The sequence below is a fragment of the Chanodichthys erythropterus genome, chromosome 14 (genome assembly GCF_024489055.1).
Source record: "Chanodichthys erythropterus isolate Z2021 chromosome 14, ASM2448905v1, whole genome shotgun sequence".
NCBI lineage: Eukaryota > Metazoa > Chordata > Actinopteri > Cypriniformes > Xenocyprididae > Chanodichthys > Chanodichthys erythropterus.
In genome coordinates, this window is record NC_090234.1 from 9,032,605 (window position 1) to 9,038,265 (window position 5,661).

Here is a 5,661-nt window from a genome sequence, read left to right on the forward strand (position 1 = left end):
AGACGTTTCTTTCCAAGGTGTCTTGCTAATGACAACATTGCCTGCGATGTTGATGAAATTCTCTGGCCAGATCCAGCTAGGCGAAGAGACAATGTCTAGTTTTTTTGTTTTTTTTTGTTTTTTTTTTACAGTAAACTTACAGTACAATACGTAAAGTGACATTTTGTTACAGTATTATGAATCTCCATGTCAACATTTTTGGCGTGTTGACAAATAAATGAGTTTCTTCAGTCTGCAACATTGGTCTTGTGTAGTGTTTGGTGAATTTACATTATATTTGTACTTTGTTGATGGTAGCCTACTCTAATCATAGGGAAGTAGAAGTGCTAAAAGTTTTTTAGGTTTATCACAGCAGAGTGTAACTCGTGCAAACAGAGTATAGTAATGTGAAACGTGTGTGTTTCATATGGTAACAAAGTGTGTTTTTTAAACAGAAGTGTATAGTTTTTACAAGAGTGTTTAATTATGCAAAGAATCTGAAGTGTTTTGCTAATTGGGTGTGTGGTTGTGCTAATTGTGTGTAGTGTTTTGAAAACACGAGCCCTGTTTTGAAAATCGTGCTTAAGCAATCCAAAAAAAACTGTAATTTTAAGATTTAAAATATATTACATTAAAATATTACTGTAGGAATGTAGCAAATTGCTGTCTTATTCATTTTTTTTATTATGTTATTGTTTTGAACATAAGTTTAACAGTTTAACAGTGAAAACAGTATGTAAGCATGTGCAAATTGGCGTGTACGTACAAAGAGTTTTGGCAGTTGTTGTGTCTGAGTGAGAAAAAAATTCATGAAATTTGAGAGATGTAGTCATTGAATGCATTTTGTGCCAAAGCAATGATAATTGATCCTCAGTTTAGCCCACATAGACTTCTGTTGTGCTCACTGTGTGAAGAGTTTTGCAAAAGTGACCTAAGTATTTATAAATGTGTCTAAGCGTCTGTAAAAAACTGTAAGGTTGAAACACTGCAGTCACGTTGACTATTTTTGTCTTCACTTTTGACTTTTCAACAATATCTAGTGATGGGCGATTTAGAAACACTGCTTCAAAGCTTTACGAATCTTTTGTTTCGAATTAGTGGTTTTGAGCACCAAAGTCACATGATTTCAGTAAATGAGGCTTAGTTTACGCCATCCGAACCACTGATTCAAAACAAAAGATTCTTAAAGCTTCGAAGCAGTGTTTCGAAATCGTCAATCACTAGATATAGTTGAAAAGACCGTATTTTGTTTTTTTGGCATACAAAAAAGTACTATATATAATATTTAATATTAAGGTAGAACCACTTTACTCACATGAACTGTTTAAATATGTCTTCAGTACCTTTCTGGATCTTGAGAGGATCAGGGACATTACTGACAATAGAGACCTCACTGAGCCATTGGATTTCATCAGAAATATCTTAATTTGTGTTCCGAAGATGAACGAAGGTCTTACGGGTGTAGAACGACATGAGGGTAATAAATGACATTATTTTCATTTTTGAGTGAACTAACCCTTTAATGGTTAATCAATGTATCATTTAGTACATCTATAGATTTCTATAGATACAGATTTTATAGATATAGTTTCTAGTTTTTTGCAATTTCTGATACAGATAACTAAAAGTAAAAGGAAAACAGTGAATGACTGTATAACATCAGACTGATCAGAGATACATCAGAAGAAGAGAGAAAGATGGCATCAAATACAACATCAAATAACAGAGACTGACACATTACTAAAACTCACCCTTATAAAGGTCAACTATTGTACAGATTTAGTCATATGGCACAGTGAGAACATTTACTGTATTGGCAGCAAACTCTGTTCTAGCACAAAACCTTATGGCCGTGTCATAACACACTGAATAGATCCTATTACAAACATTATGGATTTTATGCCAATTATGTAATTTAGGTAATGTAAGTGTATTTTCTAATGTGGCATCTGTAGCCCATAACTGTAATTATTTCAGAAACAAGGGTGATTTGAAACATGCATCTTGCATTGTTTGCTATTGAATTGATTGTTAAAAGAATTAAACTGAAATAAGATCATACTTTTGTGTTTCTGTGATTAAACCAAATGTTCCCATTACACAATGATCTTGTGTTTTGAAACAGTGTTTATGTAGAATGAAAATAACTAGAATGAAAGCATGAGATCAGGTTTTGAAAGAATGACTGTGTTACAAGTGTGATCAGTTTGGATTTTTGTAAGAGTTTTGAAAATGTTCACCTTTACATGTCAAAATAGTAGCAAAGTGCACTCAAAAAAATGGTTTTGCAGCACTGTTGGTTTTACCCTAATCTGTTTTGTTAAAATAACACACATACATTTCTTTTCCCACCAAAACACTATTGTATTGCGTTTCATTAACTGAAACTGTGCCAATCTCCACTATACTTAATTATCAGTCGTTAAACTAATGTAAAGTGTTTAAGTTCGCGATTCAAAAAACCGGATGTGACGACTTCCAACGTATTTGATGAAGACGGCGCGAAGGAGGTGGCAAGGTGAATGGCGTCAGACGTCAGTCAGTGAGGTAAGAAAATAAAAAGTTAATCTAAAGGCTTTAATTTCTGTTAGTGTTTCGCAAAGTCTGCGCTGGGATGTTTTTAATATATTGATATTGAATATTGTGTTAAACTTTATTGTTTAACGTTTATTGTGCCATTAATGGATGATTCCATGCGATTGAAAGATGCGTGTTTATTTGTAACATAAGTACTTGTACTTGTTACACTAATCTGTAGTGTAAAACGCTTAACTTGAAAAAGTTTTACGTGGCTTCATGCACTAAGACAGTGATATTAAAAGTTAAAACTCAGTACGCACCTTATTAATAAACTAAATGCAGATGAATCCAGCATATGAATGCAACGCGTTTAGTTAACGTAACGTTAAACGTCGTTCATATTTTAGGTTAAACTGCACGAATAACATGTGGTTTAGGCTATCATCAGAATTTGATATTTTTAGATTGCTGTTTCGGTATTAATAGCTATGTTAAGCATGTAAAACATGGGAGGAAAACGCTTATCGTGTAACTAAACGCATTGCGTTGATATTTTGGGCTCATCTGCTTTTATTGGAATTGTGTTTCAGAGTTTGGTCTTTGATTATCACAGTCTTGGTATATTAAGGCCTGGTTTCACAGACAGGGCTTAGGCTAAACCAGGATTAGGCATTATTTCAATTAGGGCATTGTAGCTTTTATAAACGTAAACTAGAAAAAACATTACTGGTGTGCATCTTTAGATAAAACAATGACATCCACATATTTTAAGATGTATCAGTACAATTTGCTTTTAGTTAAAACAGCTAAAATATGCATTTTAGTCTGTGAAAATGGGGTAAAGCGTTTTAGCTCCTAAAACCTCCCAGTGTAGTTTCTAAGCTATGCAAGTCCCAGTAAAATTGTACAAATAATGCCACGTTCACCTTGCAGATGCATACATTTTGACATTTTATCTGATATTACTTTTTTATGACAGTTTTTCATCATGGTTTTTGGAGTTCGTCACTGTCTTTGGTGAAATAAAGGAAGGAGATTTATTGAAGGAGAAAATGGCGTTTTGGCTAAGGTAAGTGAAGCACTGTATTTGTCTTTTTAGGTTTTAATAAAAGTAGTTAGTTAGAACCCATGGCTTGGCACAATAAAACTGCTAAACCTGCTCTTCATAACGTCTTTGTTTTAAATTTATCCCATTGGTGTCAACATTCGTTGTCAAGCTGGATGGATACTCTGGAAAACGGATGTTTGCAAATTGAGGAGTCGTCCTTGGACAAAAAATTAAACATCTCTTGGTGCCCACTACACTGGTATGAAAAACTACACTCAACAAAACCTTAAATTAAAGCGTTAGTTTACCCAAAAATTTAATTTCTGTCATTACTCTCCCTCATGTCGTTCCACACTGGTAAGACCTTCATTCATCTTCAGAACACAAATTAGGATATTTTTGATGAAATCTGAGGGTATCTGATCTACTCATAGGCAGCAACGTCATTACACCTTTTGACGTTCAGAAATATAGTTAAAAACATGGTTAAAATAGTCAACGTGACTGCAGTGGTTTAACCTTAATGGTATGAAGTGACGGGAATACTATTTTGCACAAAAACAAAAATAATGACTTTATTCAACAATTTAAACTGTTGTCATACGTAGTGAACTCACTGCTGACTGACTTGTTTACGTCCGAATAACAGCTCGTTATTGGCTGACTCCTGTGTCAGCATCAAATGCACGTGTTCAGCTTCAGCCTATACTAAGTTGGCATTCGGATGTAAACAAGGATGACAGTTCCAATTGTTGAATAAAGTCATAATGTTTGTTTTGTTTTTGACCACAAAAAGTATTCTTATCGCTTCATAACATTAAAGTTGAACCACTGCAGTCACATGGACTACTTTAACCATATTTTTAACTACCTTTTTGGACGTCAAAAGGTGCAATGACGTTGCTGCCTTTGAGTAGATCAGATACCCTGGGATATCAGCAAAAATATCTTAATTTGTGTTCAGAAGATGAACGAAGATCTTACTGGTGTGGTACGACATGAGGGTGAGTAACAAATGACAGAAATGTAATTTTAGGGTGAACTAACCCTTTAAAACAATATTCTCTCACTGGGGTTATGGTCATGAGCATGCATAAAAAAACGGATATAAGATTGTTTATTACCATGATAAATACAATAAATGCAAAGTAACTGACAGATGTTACATGTATAACACTATTGTTAATGGACAATGTTCTGCAGAGTTTAGCTCTAACTTACCCCAGCGCAAGCTGAAAGTTTAACACTTTGTTCTTATTTGAAAATTCAAAAAAACATTGATGGTTCAGGTGCATTTAATTTGGGTCGAGCTAAACTCCGCAGAACAGTCCCTCTAAGAGCAAGCTTTCACACCCCTGATGTAAAGCATGAGGCGGATGGATAACTGAAAGTGGTTGAGTATGATGGGAGCAATGGCAGGGTAATCCTATGGAAAGGTGAATTATTTTCATTTTAAAGGGTAAAGGCTATATTTGGGTAATGTTGTTGTTGTTGTTGTTTGCATCTTTAGAATGGTGACATTGAACTGAAGAGAGAGTGCACAATCAAATCTCTCTGTGTCTACATGAAAGAAGGCCCTAGCAGTCTGATCTGTATATGGTGAGTATATGTGCATTTTAAAATGTTGTTTATTTTCAAGGATGCTAAATGCTTTGTTAAAGTTAATACACAGGAATTTAAGAGTACTGTTTTTTTTTTGTTTGTTTGTTTTTTTAATATCCACACTAGGACAGGACAGGAGGCGATTCAGAAGACTTTGATGGGGATTTATTTCATAAGACTGGAAGGTGCAGATATAGAAGAGAGCCTAGATGTTGGAGTGGTGTTAGAGGGGCAAAAGGTTCTTCAGACCTTAGCAGTGTCCCATATGCCATATACAGCCATGTTGATGAGAGTAAAATATGGACTGAATTTGAGCTACCCTCCTGGATTCAGGTATACTTTCAAAGCACTGCAAAAGTTGATGGCAACAAGTTATCCAATAAAGTGCATTGAAGGGCACAGTACCATCTGGACACTTTTTTTTGTAAATTTGTATAAAAAAAAATTTAATTGTATTTATCCTTTGTTTTTTTTTGTTTTTTTCTAGGTTAATTTTCACTTTCTGAGTTTGC

General features: G+C 34.4%; 1 long non-coding RNA gene across 1 annotated transcript; it reads left to right on the plus strand.

Annotated features, from left to right (window-relative positions):
- Positions 1–2,479: 2,479 nt before the first annotated feature.
- Positions 2,480–5,147, plus strand: LOC137035713 (uncharacterized). The gene is made up of 4 exons (XR_010897112.1): positions 2,480–2,526; positions 3,479–3,568; positions 3,717–3,806; positions 5,058–5,147. It is a non-coding gene; the product is annotated as an uncharacterized lncRNA (long non-coding RNA).
- Positions 5,148–5,661: the final 514 nt, after the last annotated feature.